This window comes from Macrotis lagotis, chromosome 5 (assembly GCF_037893015.1).
Source record: "Macrotis lagotis isolate mMagLag1 chromosome 5, bilby.v1.9.chrom.fasta, whole genome shotgun sequence".
Lineage (NCBI taxonomy): Eukaryota > Metazoa > Chordata > Mammalia > Peramelemorphia > Peramelidae > Macrotis > Macrotis lagotis.
In genome coordinates, this window is record NC_133662.1 from 256,256,457 (window position 1) to 256,273,335 (window position 16,879).

A 16,879-nucleotide genomic window follows, 5' to 3' on the forward strand; every position below is an offset into this window, starting at 1 on the left:
TCTAGGTGGGGAGATAAGGGAAAATTAACCAGGCAAGAAAGGGGTTTGGAAGTCATTTCCAACTGATCACCCAGTTGGTATTACCTTGAAAAAGTCACTTAACTTTCCTCGACCATAGTTTCCTCCTCTGTAAAATTATGTTTTCTGGATTCCCTGTCAGGTTTTGATGTGGGATCTCTGAAATAGTTCCCGCCTTCAAGGAGTTTACATTCTACAGGAGTCATCTGTACAATATGGATGTAAAGTAGAGACCAGGTTATTTGTTGGGGGAGGTATTAGCACCAGGGGATGCGGAACCTTGAAGATGAAGGCTTCCTGAGGGAGGTGAGCCTTGATGGATGGGCAGGGCTGAAGGTCGCACACAATCATCCTTCTCCTTTCGGGCAGGCAGAAAGCTCCTGGCTCTCTCCATGACCACCAGGAAAAGTCTCTCTAAGCCTCCATCCCTGCCCCTAAACTGCCAGGACTGAGGCTCTGGCATATATTCCAGTCTGAATCCCAATTGCAGCATCAAAAGAAAACTCTGGACCACAATGCTCACTGTTCCTCCCCAGGCTTTATGAGCCTTGATGCTCTCCCCATGGGACAGTTAAGCCCTCACATTCCTGGCGACGTGGTCAGACTCTAATCTATATAAAGTTATGTGATCCCTGGCGAAGGATCTGACCAGGTGGCCCCCAAACAGCCCTTGTGGCCAGAGACAGTCAGGGATCATAGAGCTGGAACCACAAGGGACTTTGGAGGTCAGAGAATCCAGTGCCTTCATCTTACAGTTGAGGAAACTGAGGCCCAGGGTGGGAGCTAATAGGTGGAAAAATTGGAATTCAAACTCAGACCACATAACTCACGACATATTTTCTCCTGTACCCAGCTCCCTTACCCAGGCTTATTTTCAGGTGCACAGTCTGGGACTCAGAGTTAGTTAACTTGTCTAAGCTGGGCAGCATTTGAACCCAGGACTTCTGCCTTTAATTCAGCACCCTTTCCATTACTTCACTGGATTCTTGGGAGGGTCCCATCATAGGCGGTGAGACTGCGGCTGCCTGTCCGTGTCTCCTGAGTCTTCAGGAAAGAGAGGAAGATCAGAATCTCGGGGCAGGGCCCATCTCCACCTTTCCTTTAGATCCCTAATGCTTAGCACATAGGGCCTGGCACAGACTACGCTTCCAGTCTTATGGACCGAAGAAGACTCTTCAGTCAAGCAACTAGCATTTGTTAAGTGCTTACTGTATACACAGACTGTAAAACACCCTTGCTCAGAAGGACCTCACATTCGAAGGTTGTTTACTTCAATTTGGCTATTTTATAAATTAGAAAAGAGAGAAATGAAGAAATAAAATGATTTGCCCATTTTAACCTATTTTAACCAGATTCTCTGACTCCAGAGGCAGTGACTTTTCCTTTCTATTCCGGAGATCTCAAGCTTATGAGAGTTCTGAGAGAGAGGAGCTGAGGAACCCAAGGAGGTGGGGCCAAATCAGCTTGGTATCTCTGTGGGAGGCATTTCTGGGACATGGGCACTACTTCTTAGCCTGGCATGGGCAGCACCTGCTGGAAAGGAGGGTGGTTGGACTTCTGGCTGCCTGGAGCAATCATTCAATCAGCAAGCAGTTACTTTGCCTGGCCTGGTGATGGTGTTGGGGTATCTGACCTCAAAGAATTCACATTTTATTTGAAGGTAACAAGATATACATAAATTAATATTTTTTTGTTGTTCAATCATTTATCATTCAAAGGACAGCTGGAGTCAGGAGGATGGGAGTTTGAATCCAGCCTCAGACACTTAACATTTACTATTTGTGTGACCTTGGGCAAGTCACTTAACCCTGATTGCCTCGCATCCAGGGCCATCTCCAGTTGGCCTGATTCCTATCTGGCCACTGGATGCAGGTGACTCTGGAGGAGAGAGTGAGGCCAGTGGCTTAGCACAGCTCACCCTCATTCAAATCTAATTCAGGGACTTGTCATGACATCACCTCCCTGATGTCATGGTCTTCTTTGAGAATGATGAACAAAAAAACATTAATGGTCGTGAATAATTCCTCATGACCCCATTTGGGGTTTTCTTGTTAGAGATGCTGAAGTCATTTACCATTTCCTTCTCCAGCTCATTTTACAGATGAGGAAACTGAGGCAAATAGGGCCAAGTGTCTTGCTTAGGGCCACCCCACTAGTAAGAGACTGCAGTTGGATTTGAACTCAGGAAGATGAGCTTCCTGACTCTAGGCCCAGCATTCTATCCACTGTGCCATCTGGCTTTCCACATAAATGAATACACAGAAAATAAACACAAGCTGAATTTGTGGGGAGGAGTGCTAATGACTGGGGGAGGGGATCAGGAAAGGTTTCCTGAAGAAGAGATCTTAACCTGGGAGTCATGAAGGTGGGACTTCTGGTGTTTTGAATACAGTGTGTGGTATCCCTTGGGATATGATGTAGTTTATTTTTAGGTACCTAAAACATTCTGAGAGTCTTTGAGATTGCCAAATTTGGTCATGGCATGTTAAAAAAAAAGAGGCAAAGAACCCCCCCATGTAGAAGGGAGTGTTTGAACAAACTTTTTTTGTTTATTTTTTCAAGGCAATGGGGTTAAGTGACTTACCCAAGGTCACACAGCTAAGTACTTAATACTTAATAATTATATGAAGCTGGATTTGAACTCAGGTCCTGTTGACTCCAGGGCCAGCGCTCTATCCACTGCTCCAACTGAGCCGCCCTTGAACAAACTTTGGATGAAAAGAAGGGTTTTTAAGAAGAGGCATGGAGTATAGCCATTCCAAAATTGTGGACATGGGAGATAGAATGGCAAAGGCGAAGAACAGCAAGAAGGGCAGATGGCAGTGCCTTCTTTCCTTCCTTTTATTATTATGATCAGTAGTCATTGGATACTGGTGACTCCTAGGCTAGTGTCTGTAGGGGAATCCCAAAGAACCCCAGATGTAGCCCCTCTGAAGTCAAAGACTTTATGGTCTGACAGAATTCATCTTCAGGAGGTCATCTTCCTCTCTGGGAAAGTCCATCTCTAGAGTTCCTTTCAGTTTTATGATAAAGGCATGGTGATTCTTCCACGTCCCTCGTCCGCCATGCCTTTCCGAGTTTCCAGTTGGTACTCTCTGGAAGGGGGCATGTCTCAAGGGCAGCCCTAGACCAATGTTCATCTCCAGCTTTGTTACTGGGCAAATCCCAAGTCCTCCACAGATGAGATGCCAGAGATTCTTTTGGGCTCTGGTTACCACACTTTTGCCACCTTACATCTATTGTCTAAACTTGGAACGGGCATATTTGCCCTCATTGTCAGCAACACTATAAAAGAGACAATTGCCCCTCAATGTGTTATCTTGCAGGTTGGCACAACAGAGGTGGCAGAAAAAACAGCTTTATGGTAGGTAGGGTGTGATTATTTTTCTCTATTCTTTATTTCACTCCTTTTTTTTCCCTCCCTTTAGCCCATTCTTCTTGTGTGTCTTCCCTCTTTGTTTCCCAGACTCTCTCTTCCATCTCCTCTGTCTGGCTCATCCTGAAGGGAGGAAACTTGAAGCAGCAGGAGCTCAGATAGAGATATAAAATACACACTTTCTCTGGAGAGCCCAAGTAGCTTCAATCTAAGCTGAGGCCATCCCCAGAGGGAGCTGGGAGTCCACTACCCCCAGCCAACTAGGGACCCAGATTCTCTATCTCTTTGGGCTTCTCAGGGTGGTTTCTCTCTTCTACACTCCTGTCTCCATCTTGATTCCCAGCCTTGCCCTGCCCCTGTCTTCCCTCAACTCCCCTGAAAGCCCCCCCTAACCTTCTCATCGGACCCTGGTTCCACCCTGGATCTCATCCCAACCACACAGACCCCATCCCATTGATCTTCGCCTCATGCCTTCAAAGCTGATCTTATCTAATCCTGTCCTCATTCCTAACCCTGGCCTCATTCCACCAATCCCCCCCATCTCACCCACAAATCTGGCCACTTTCCTCTAGCTCCAACTCCCCCCCCCACGACTGACCTCATCCTCCCCACCCTGACCTTCCCTCCTCCTCCCTCATTCTTTTTTTTCTTTTTTGACTTATTTATTTATTTTTGAATTTTAAAAATTTTCCCCTAATCTCGCTTCCCCCCCCCCAGAAGGCATTCTGGGAGTCTTTACATTGTTTCCTCACTATAACACTGATCTAAATTGAATGTGCTGAGAAAGAAATCATATCCTTAAGGTAAATGTGTGTGTATATATATATATATATATATATATATATATATATATGTATATATATATATATATGCCTCCCTCATCCTTAACTTCAGCTTCCAACATCACCTCATCCTACCCCCCAACCTCCAACCTCACCCTCACGTCACCTCTAAAACCTTGCCTCCCCTTCACCCCTGGCCTTAACACCTCATTCCAACTGTGTTCTCAGGCCCCAACCTGTCTTCACCCTAGTTCTGCCCACACCCCATCTATCTGAAGCTTGTCACCCACTTTGTCATCAGTTGGCAACAACTATTTGCTGACTTTGATTTGTTTAACAATTACATTTTTTTTCTAGGTTTATGGGGAGCTGAGAGAACTGGTGGTGGGGAAAAGAAGGGGGTGAGAGGAGAACAAAGGAAGGAAGAGGGAGGAGAAGAGAGGGAGAGGCAGGAAGAGTTTTTATTATGGGCGGAATTAAAAACTCTCCAAGCAGCATCTTAGGACTGCTCTTTTCCTTCTCTGTCCTTTTTTCTCCTCTTAAGGCAATGTGGCATTGTGGGAAAGAACAGAGGATTTGGGGTCAGAAAGCCTGTCTCTGCTTCTGGCTAGCTGAGTGACCTTGGCAAGTCACTTCACTCCCCTGGGTCTTCATTTTCTCATCCGTGCAATAAAAGGGATTGCACTGGATGTCCCCAGAAGGCCCTCCAAGCTTGAAACGAGTGATTCTTCTTGGTTCACTCCTGGGGTCCTACTTGCCCACTGAATTATGAGATTGGAATTCCTCCAGTTTGAGAGTTTAGCCGGAGGGCTGAGCAGAGTCTCCTGGACGAGCCCCAAGCTTCGGCCATCCTGAATCCTTGCTAGCAGGGAGAAAGGGATCGGACGCCCTCATTTGTAGGCCAGAGACTGCCTGTGACTCACAGGAGGGATGGGGAGCACCTGGAAAGGTAGGCTTGGACCCAAAGGGAGGAGGTGCCAATAGAAAGATCTTAGATCTCCTAGAGCTAAAAGGGACCAGCTCCTCTAACTCCCTCATTTTACAGATGAGTAAACTGAGGCCCAGGGAAGGGAAGAACTTGACTGAAGGTCTCAGTAGGAAAAAATGATTTTCTAAGTTCACTTTCCGCTCTAGGGCTAGGATCCATGGAAGCACGGGGAGAACTTGTCCCACATTTGAGGTAGAATATTGGCTCTGTGACTCATGACCTGTGTGATGGTGGGTTGGTCATTTACTCTTCTTGGTCCTTGGGTTCAGCTTTTACAAAATGAGGGGTTTGGATTAAAAATATAAGACCAGAGGGGACCTCAGCAGCATGCTCCTTTTAGATGTGAAGAAAGGGATGCCCCAGAGTGAACCTTTGTCCATTAAGGGACTTACTCAAGGTCACACAGGTAGTAATCGAAAGAGCTAATGTTAAGGGCAGCTAGGTGGTGCAGTGGATAGAGCACTGGTCTTGGAGTCAGGAGGACGAGAGTTCGAATCTGACCTCAGACACTTGCCACTTAACTATGTGACCTTGGGCAAGTCCCTTAACCCTAATTGCCTCGCATCTCCAGTCCTCCTGATTCATATCTGGGCACTGGACCCAGAGGACTCTGAAATCCAATTCACGTGCTTGTCATGGCTATCCCCTCTCCAATGCTATGGTCTTCTTTGAAAATGAAGAACAAACATTATGCCTATAAAGGCCTTTCATGGATCGCCTCATTTGATCCTTACAACTGCTCTGGGAGGTGGGTTCTGTGATCATCCCAGTTTACAGATAGGGAAACTGAGGCTGAACACGCTTAAGTGACTTGTGCAGGATTATGCCGCTGGTACGTGTCTAAAGCAGGACTTTCTGGCTCCCTATCCTGCATCACCTGGCTCAGAAGCAGGATATGAAAGCAGATCCTCTGATTCCAGGCTCAGTACTCTGCCCACTGGGCAACACAGTCTCCTACTAAAATTATTTCTATCTCAAGAACCTGGGAACTGCAGGCCTCCAGAAGGCTAGCACAGACAGCCTGCTATGAAGGTGGCTGGTTCCTCTGCCTCAATGAGGAGACCTGAATCCCCCCACCCAGTCAAGTGGGCCCTCTAATCTTGGGAGAACAAAGGTTTTTGCTCTTAAAACTCGGTCCCTGTTTGTTGTTGAGGCAGCAGGAGCTGGGGAGAGAAGAGTCCTGTTGGGGTGGGCCAGGCCCTTATATCTTCTGACACCTTTTTCTGCAGAGGAGAAAGGAGAAAGATCTAAGGCTAAAAGGGAAGGAGGGGGAGCAGGACCCAAGGAAGAGGGGGAGTGGGAGGAAAGAGAGCTCAGTCTATCTTTCCATAAGGAAGTGATCATTTTTTATTAATCAGAGGGAAATGTATATGTAATTATGTTAGATGAACTCTGTGGGGAGGTTTTTTTTCTTTATGATGTCTTAAGGGATTTATAAATATTACAGAGGTTTTATAGCATCATAATATTTCAGCTGTTCAGTAAAGCTTCTTTCAAAGGATTAGTGGAGACAAAGAACCATAGTAAAAATAATTACAAGTCAGCAGAGTGCTTCTAGGCTCTGACAAACAGTCTTAGAAGAGAGGGTGAGATGGACGGGTTCAGGGGATCACTTAGGGAACAAGAGAAGACCACACAGAGCCTCTGGAATGGAATTCAGAGGAACCAGAGAATCCCGTGAACAAATCTCACTGCAGGGTCTCCCCTTTGCCTTGGGCGTCTGGGGGTCTGGGTTCAGGGTCTCCGCCTTTGGAGAGAACTAGAGGGCTGGGAGGAGGGCGTGTCTCCCAGACAGAAGAGCAAGCCAGGCCTGGGTGTCTGCCGTCTGGGCCCAGGAGGCTGGGTCAGCCTCTTCTGAGCCCCAGTCTAGAATCTGGCTCGTCCCCTCACACCTTGTTTGTGAGAAAAGGCAAACTTGCTGCCATTTGTCTCACCTTCCTCCAAAATAGAGAGAGATCCCAGCTCTGAATCTGGAAGAGAACGCCGAGGGCATCTGGCCTGACACTCCCATTTTACAGATGGGGAAACTGAGGCCGGCGGTGGTCTCAGTTTAAAGGGCTTTGTAACCTCTGAAGTTATCTGCCATATCCCTTCTGATCTAAGCAGAGACTGGCAAGCTTCCAAGGAGACCCTGCCTATCCAGAGGCGGGGGATCGGCATCTGGGGGGGAGAGGACGGCTATGGTCTAGCTCCCTCCACAGATGAAGCTCTGGCCCAGGTGGCTCCAGTGACTTGTCCACAGTCATCCAGATATGTGCCCTCAGAAGTGGGATTTGCACCCAATACTCTCTGGATTCTGGTCCTTTTCACCATCCTGAACTGCCTCACAAAGAAAGGACTGATCCCTTTGGTGGGGTGCCCTAGGACTCTGGCTTTGGCTGAAAGGATGGTGGGCTTAGAAGGGAAATGGGTTGGTTGTGTTGTGTGTGAAAATGTGATTGTGTGTGTGTGACAGAGGCAGAGATGGAAAGACAGGACAAAGGAGAAGAGAAACAAACAGAGGGAAATTCAGCTTGGAAAAACAAAGAAAAGGAGATAAAAGCAGAGGAATCTAGGAGCAGGGAGACAGGGAGGCAGGAAGAAGATGGGGTGCTGCTGCAGCCGCTGCTCCCCAGGAGCCCCCGGGCATGGGAGAAAGTCACCAGGTCCTGTGAGTAATTCTGGGCTGCAGCCCAAGGAGGAGGTGAGGACTGATTTTGGAGGGGCTGATGAAGAAAGGGGGAGCATCTTATTCCTGCAAATGCTAATTGCATTTAAATGGAAGGCAACCCCTGTTTGAAATGCAAATGGTGTCCTTGGGGAGGTCTCCCAGGCCACCTCCTCCTGGGTCCTCCCGACCAGAGCTCCCCTTTGATGGCGCATCTGGCTCTCACCTGCCCCAGACAGGGCCAGCAGCCACGAGCAGCAGGGCCCTGCCCCCTAGCTGGGGCATCTCATTCATTTCCTAATGAGTGAGGCCAACAGAGATGAAGGCACCCCCCCCCGGCCCCCACCCTCATAGAGGATATGACACTCTCAGGAGAGCGTTCAGATGGCAAGACCACAGGAAAAACAGGAGGCTTCGGTTTGAGCTTGAGGGCCCCCTAGACTCTGGCTCTGACTTACCTGCCAAACCTCATTTCTCACCTATAAAAAATTCTGCCCCAGCCAGGCCAGTAAATTCTTGGTGAATTCTCCCCTCTCCCTATCTTTGTCCATGCCGTTCCCTCCATCTGCATGGCTTCTTTCCCACCTGCTCTGCATACAGTTTTGTTCATTTGATCCTCACATTGGCCATGTGGATAGATAATACATATACATATTCCCATTTTCCAGATGAAGAAATTGAGGTTTGGAAAGGCAAAAGACTTAGCCGAGGTCACACCACTGTTAAGTGCCAGAGCTGGGACTTTAACCCAGGTCTTTTTGACTGCATATTCATCGTGGTCTTTTCATTACCCTTCAAGGCCCAGGCCCCAGCTCTTAGAAGCAGCCTGAGGACATTCTTTCCCTGGGGATTGCTCAATTCTAGGACCAACTAGCCCATAGTTCAGGTGAAAAAATCCTGGGAGCTTTTGTGGGGTGCAAGATCCATCCATCCACAGCAAGATCCAGCAGCCAGATAAAGGATTACATTAAGAGGTTCCATCATTTCCAGTCGCGTTCGACTCTTTGGTACCCTCTTTGAGGTTTTCTAGGCAAAGATACTGGAACCCAGTGCCACTTCCTTCTCCAGCTCATTTGACAGCTAAGGAAACCAAAGTAAACAGGGTAAAGGAAGTGACTAGATCAGGGTCACACAGTCAGCAAATGTCTGAGGTTGGATTTGAACTCAGTGCTTTTTGCACAATGGCACACCTAGCTGCCCCATTTAAATAGAAGAAGGGTCTAAGACTAATATGAATTATTATCAATCTCTTATTCTCTCAATGAATAAAACATATTTGTCAGGATTATTTAAAGCAAACTTCCCCTGTTTCCTTCTTCTTTCATCTCTCTCTGCCCTTTTCTGCTCTTTTTTTTTCTTTTTGGTTAAATTATCAATTACTTATTGCAAACTTAAAAATGAACAAATGAACGAGGAACAGAAAAAAAGAGGATTTGGAGAAGAAGCCATGAATCTATTAAATACAATTTGTTTTTTTCCCATGAAGTGTTTATTAAATTTATTGTGATTGTACCAGCAACGCTTGTCTGTGTCCCCTCCTAAATTTCCTTTTGCTCATTTTGGTGCAATTAAAAATATTTTATTGATGCTCTTTTCTTTCTTTTCTTTTGTTTTTTTCATCACTACCCCCCCCTTCTTTCAACATTCCCTGGTTGAGTCAGTTAGAAACTAGTGTTATTTTCTTCCTAAAAAATCTGTAAAATATAAACAGAAATATAAAGAGTGATTAGAGACAGCTAACTTAGTGGATAGTTCTCACTAAACTGAGTCCAAATTCAGTCTCAGATAGTCACTAGTTGTGTGTCTCTGGATAAGTTATTTAACTTCTGTTTGCCACTGGAGAAGGAAATGACAAACCACTTTGTCAAGAAAACCTCATACAGTATTACAAAGAGTTGGACACAACTGAACGATGGTATAATAATTAATTAATTTCTATATGTGTGGGTATATATATATAATATATTTATACATATAAACTTATTTTTTAAGCTATGCAATCCTATTACCTACCCCTCTCCACCCCCAGCCTATAGGAGAAAGTGATGGATGTAAAAGTAAGTGATGTTTGTCCTTCATTCTCGACGAAGATCATGATTTCAGGGAGGTGATGCCATGACAAGCACATGGATTGGATTTGATTGGGGGTGGGGCTGTGCTAAGTCACCAGCCCCATTTTCTCCTCCAGAGTCATCTGGTCCAGTGACCAGATATGAATCAGGAAAATTGGAGATGGCCCTGGATGCGAGGCAATGAGGGTTAAGTGACTTGCCCAGGATCACACAGCTGCTAAGTGATAAGCGTCTAAGACTGGATTCAAACTCCTGTCCTCCTGATTCCAAGATCAGTGCTCTATTCACTGTGCCACCTAGTTTTATAACATAAAATGATGCACGGTAAATGTCTGATTGAGACTAACATAGAAATAAAGTGGTCCTAGTGGAGAGAGAAGGCGATATTTGACTGGGGTGTATAAGATGGCCAGGTAATCGGTAGATAAGGAGTGAACAATGGGAAATGTTGACTAGCCTTGGATGGAGGTGCTGGTGGGGAGGTTTCCCCAGCCTCAAGCAGGAAGGACACATGCAAGATTGTAGGTTAATGGGATTTAGATTTGGAAGGAAATTCGGTGTTGCTGTAGCTCAGGGTCCTCCTTAGTTGAATAAACAGAGGCCAGAGAGCTTGGTTCAGTTCACAGTCTGAGGTTGGAATCTCTGTGACCGCAAACTTAGCAAGGGTACCTAGAGGCTTCCGAGTCATACCGTCAATCATGTAATAAAGGCTCAGGCACTGGATTAAATCTTAGGTCTACAAAGAAAAACAAGTGCAATTCCTATCCTCAAGGAGCTTATATTCTAAAGGGGGAGATACAAGATACATACAAAGTTGATAGACACAATATTGGAGCGGAGGCATTAGCAGTTAGAGGGACCGTAAAGGTGGTCCTACACAGGGTGGAATTTGAGCAGGATATTATAGGAAAGCAGGAAAAGTAAGAGGCAGGGATGGGGTGGGAGAGAATAGGATCAAAATTCTAGAGCAGAAGGTACCCTGGTGATCATCTTATTCCTTTTATAGAAGAGGAAACGAAGGCCTATGGCGAAATGAGTATCAGAGGCAGGGAATGAATATCAGAGGCAGGATTTGAATCCAGGGTCCTTCCCTATAGTCCAGTCCTATGACTCCAAATCCAGTCCTCTTTCTATGTACATGTGACTCTTTGACAAATCAGGGAATCTCTCTAGGCCTCCATTTTCGTTTTCATCTAATGAGGAAATTGAGTTAGGTTATCTCTGAAATTCTTTCCAATCTTAAACCCCGAGGACCTGTGATATTGGATCGGTGCCACACTTCCACAGTTATAACGCCCTTCAAATTCATCATGACTCTGCCCAACGTTTCCCTGTCATGCCCTTCTCAACTCTCTACATCCTCACCATCATGTACCTGGAGCTTTAGAGGTCTCTTTCCATTCTCAAATCCAGTGATTCGCTGATACGAGTCATTGCACCAGAGGAGGGCCCAGGGCTGATTTTTGCTTTGATATGTCTGAGTCCATATAGTAGACTTTTTTCCTCCACACCTCCAAGTTCTTAAAAATCTAACAATTTAGACAAAAGGTTTGAGAGAAGAGGAAGGAGACTGGCTGGTACAATGTGTTGCCTAGGTACCCAGTCTGGGATAGGGTCAGGAGATGCTGATTATTTTTTTATTATTGTTATGACTATTTTTTTAAATTCTAAAAATAACAAAAAAGATTCTGGGAAACAGCCCAGTTGAAAGAACATTAGCATTTGTGATATAATAAAGTGATTAGAGGCTGCTATGAAGTTGACTTTTTAATTATTCAGCAAAGGGAACTGTGCTGTTCAGCACAGAGGGGTGATTAAGGGATGCAAGAAGGAATATAAACCACCTCATTCCAGGCTGGCCCAGCCCTCCTGCTGTTTCCTCCCCCAGGGTTCTACAAGCCTTCCAAATTCACCTAGGCACCTGGCTCTAATGCCTCTCCCCAGGGTGAGGAAGGAGAATATGGGGAGCCAACTGGACTTCATTGAGGAAGCTTCCATGAAACTGGAAAATAAGCATGGATGGAGATTGTTCAGGGAAGGAGGACATAGTTCCCTTACATGCTGCCCAAGACAAGCCATACTTAGAACAGTGTTCTGTTTCGAGGACCACATTTCCAACAGGATATTGGTGAGGGGCCTTAGTGTATTAGGAGAAAGTAGGTCTCTGAGTTAGGAAGACCTGGGTTCAAATCTTACTTCTGAGACATACTAGCTGTATGACCCTGGGAAAGTCACCTAACCCAAAGTCACAGCCAACTTTCTAAGGCTGTAAATTGAATATTAGCTTATTAAGAGTCAGGGAGGGGGCAGCTAGATGGCATAGTGGATAAAGCACCCGCCCTGGAGTCAGGAGTACCTGGGTTCAAATCTGACCTCAGACACTTAATAATTACCTAGCTGTGTGGCCTTGGGCAAGCCACTTAACCCCATTTGCCTTGCAAAAACCTAAAAAAAAAGACTCAGGGAAAGGGGTGGCTAAGTGGCACAGTGGATAGAGCACTGGCCCTGGAGTCAGGAGTACCTGAGTTCAAATCTGGCCTCAGACACTTAATAATTACCTAGCTGTGTGGCCTTGGGCAAGTCACTTAACTCCATTTGCCTTGCAAAATCCCAAAAAAACCCAACCAACCAACCAAACAAAAAAGAGTCAGGGAAGTTCCCTACACCGTTGAAATCACAGGGACCATGGATGAGCTAGAGGTTGTTCAGATGATGGGAGGACTGGAAATGCCATATGAGGACTGGTCCAAGGAATTGGGATGTTGTCTTCAAAAACTGAAAGGAGTTGTTTGGTGAGCAAACCTATTAAGTGATTTATTTGCACAAATAAATCACTTAACCTCTCTGTGCCTCAATTTCTTTATCTTCAAAATGAGATGTTTGGAGCCAATCTTACAGTCCCTTCCAATGCTAAATGCTATGACTAACAAACAGGATAGCTTTCTGATAGCACAATGGAAAGGGAACTAACTCTGAAGTCAAAGGACCTGGATTCACATATCATTTTAGGTTTACTCTATGACCATGAGTGAATCTCTTTTCCACTCAAGGTCTCTGTTTTCTTATCTATAAAATACGGTTAGACTGGTTTGTCTCTTAGGGTTCCTCCCCATTCCAAATCAATGATCCTATAATCTTCTTAGCTGTATGATCTTGGACAAGTCACATCTATGACTCTCTTGGGCTCAATTTCCTCCAGGGTACGATGAAGGGATTTGGACTAGGTGGTCCTTCTCCGATTTAGTTTTTGTAATCTTATAATCATATAATGTCATAGTGGGTAAAAGTTATATAATAATAGAGTTTCAAAATTGTTTTTCAAATATTTTTCACTGGATCCTTATGACAATCCTCTGAGATAGATACTGGCAATATCTCAATTTTACATTTGGGGACACTGAGGCCAACAGGGTTAAGTGATTTGCTCCATTGCTAGGAAGTGTCAAGGCTACATTTGAACACATGTCTTCCTGACTTTAGAACCAGGGGTCTTTCCCCCATGGTACTACTGCTCTGCCTCTGAATATTTATTTTGCAGGGATATAGGAGGAGGTGCTCTTTTTCAGAGATGGTTGGTCAGATGGTCCCCATGTTCTCTTCTGGCCTCTGATTCTACAACGCATGAGTTTCCTCCCAAGGAAGGTACAACAAGACTGGCCTGGGTGACCCAATAGTTAATTAAAGAACAGCCGTGTGTCTTGGAATCTGGGAAAAGGCAGTTGCTTTGAATTACATGCTATTTTGGCTTAGCCAATATTCTCTTGGCAAGGGCTTCCCTCTTTTTGGATTGGTTTCTCAGTGGTGCCAAGTTTACCCATCCCACCTGTTGTTGTCTATCAGGCAAAGAGAGAGATCTTTGGAGAAGCAGAAATCACTCCGGGGAGGTTGCCCTCCTCCCATTCTGGGGCTGATCCATTTACCCACAGGCCAGGTTTAGAGATCACCCAATCCAACTCCCTTGTAATAAATTGAATTCCATAAGAGAGTAAGTGATTTACACAAGGTAAGCAGAAGAGATGGAATTTGAACCCAGACCACTGTACTCTGAACATTACATCTTTTCTACTGTGCCACAGCTATAAGGTCAAGTATCCGGGGCTCCATCTGATCCTATCTTCCCTTCATCCTTGGCTACTTGCATTTCTTCATGTTTATAGTTCCCTGTTCCTCAGAATAAATCAGATCAATTTCCAACCCATTAGGATCCAGGCTTTGGATGTTAGTCTGAACTCAGGGAACACTGATGAGTGGAGTCTCACATATTCTGGAATCTTGGAAAACCAGATTCCCAAGCAGTCATTCCAATGGGGAATTGGTAGGACTCAGGGCAACTTCTATTAATAACTGACAGATGCAAGAAGTTTGTCTTTGGTGACCACCCTTCTCCCATTTAGACATTCTTCTTGACTTTCCTAGAGTCAAGCCTTTGTTCCTCTGGAGTCTATCCTCTATCTTTGTCCCCAGGGTTTTCACTTTTCTTGCTGTTGATTCATTTCAGTCATATCTGACTCTTTGTGAGCCCATTTGGGGTTTTCTTGGTAGAAATACTAGATTATTTTGCTATTTCTTATCCAGTAGATTTGAAAAATGAGGACACTGAAGTAAACAGGGCTAAGTGACTTGTCCAGCATCACATAGCTAGGAAGTGTTTGAAGCTGGATTTGAACTCAGAAAGATGTCTTTCTGACTCTAGATCCAACATTCTATTCGTTGAGCCACCTACACACACACAAACACACACACACACACACACACACACACACACACACACACACACACACACACACACTTCACCTTCATCCATCCAGGAGCTAATTTCTATTGCTGTGATTTCAAAATTCTTAAAATAATCAACAGGCTGGATCAACTGTTGATGTGTCCACACTTCCTTCTATCCACTCTTCACCCTCAGAGTCTAACGGTTTAGTTCTATTTGGTTACTGTTGATTTTTAGCCTGGAACTTTGTAGGGATCTGGTGAGGAAGGATTCTCTCTCCTAAAGCAGTATATTTCCTCCTCAGTTTGAGAGACACTCTTAGAGGCATTGATTGGTGAAGCAAATTAGACTAGGCAAAATAGTCAGTTTGTGTCAGAGACAGGATTCAAATCCAGTTCTCCTTGACTCCAGTGACAGCTCTCCATCCATAATGGAGCTCTACCCCACTGCTAGCTTTACATGAACCAAATTCCCTCTACAGCAAAACCGATGGGTGGTCTTTCAGGCTCATCTCGGCCTCTAGTCAGTGAAGTGGAACTTACTACTTCCTGGGGCAGCCCATTCCTTTGGGGGATTGTTCTAATTATCATGAAGTTTTCTTTTCATCAACTGAAATCAGTCTCTGTAACTTCCACACATTGTTCCCATTTATACCCTTTAGGGGAAAGCAGGCTAGGTCTAATCCAATCTTTCAAATACTTGAAGACAGCTTTCCTCCCTCACCCAAATTTTCTCTTCTACACATCAAATAGTTCTACCATTTTCAATTGATCTTGAAGTAGCATGGTCTTTGGTCTCCTCCCCATCACTGGATAAATTCATGGTTGTCAATGTCTTTCCTAAAAGTGGGACTCCCAGATTGGAAAAAACAACATTCCCCATGTGATTGGACCAGAATAGAGGACAGCAGGGCTGAGATCTCTTTTCTTCTGGATAATTTTCCTCTCTTGGTGCAGCCCAAGAGTGCATTAACTATCGTGTTAATTAACTAATCAACTATCATGCTAATTAACTGACTCCATGTTATAGAGTTGACTCATGATGAGCTGGAGATCCACTAGAAAGTCAAGATCATTTTGACATCACTATTAGCCCAATCATGCCCTTTCATTCTTCCATTCTGATTTTTTAGATTCTTGTACAGGATTTTACACTAAATTTCATATGTTGATGTATTTTATCTGTGGCAATACCCCAAATGCCACTGAAGATCAATACCAGGCTTCCTCATCATTAACCACAAAGGGTATCAAGGAATGATTCAAATTGGTCACAAGTGAGTTAAAACTTTATAAAAAAAAAGTAGGTATTTTGGGAGGTGGAGGTAAGGAGAGAGGGCATTGCAAAGTCATAGAGATGGGAAATAGAATGCAGTTTCGCTGGATCACAGTGTTTAACCATAAATCTGAAGGAAGTAATATATAATATGGCTTGAAAGATCATAAAGGAGGAGCAGGGTTCAGGAGAGACAGAGAAACAGACACAGAGAGAGAATGGCAGAGAAGTAGCTCAGGCCACAGACTTGGGGTACCACAATAGTTAGGGGGCATGATGTAGATGATGATCCCTGAAAGGAAAGCAAGGAGTAGTAAGAGAAATAAGAAGAGAACTAAGAGAGAATGAGGTCTTGAATGTCTAAAGAAGTGAAACTATCTCAAATATTTGAGAGACGACAAGGATGAAGAAAGGGTCACCAGCCTTAACAAGGAAGAGACTTTAGGGACTTTGGAGAGGGCAATTGCAGCTGAGTTATGAGGGTGGAAGGCAAATTGTAGTGGGTTCTAAAGAGTGAGAATAGAAGAAGTGATAGCAATGGGTACAGACAACCTTTTCAAGGAGTTTGTTTTTAAAAAAGGAGGAAAGATGCAGGATGATAGCTTGAGGGGATGGTATAGTTAGTGAAGGTGTTTTTGTTTTTTAAGAATGGAGGAGATCCTGGTGTGGTTGTGGGCAGTTAGGAAGAAACCAGTAGATAAGGAGAGACAGAAGTTTAGAGAAAGAGGTGGAATGCTCATGAGGCCAATCAGCTGGAGAATATCAGTCATTTCATTATTTCTGAATCAATGCAACCACACCATTATCATACTTGCATCTGTCCAACTTGTGCCCAAGTTATTGTCAGATGTTTTGCTAAAATCCATACACAGTCAGCCATCTTTGTTGGTTGGCCATATCTTCATTTGTCCAACTGACAGTGATTCATCATTTATTTAACCCATAAATTAGATTTGGTCCTTGTTTTCAAGAAGTTTATTATCTAGTAGAGAATATTATAAGGA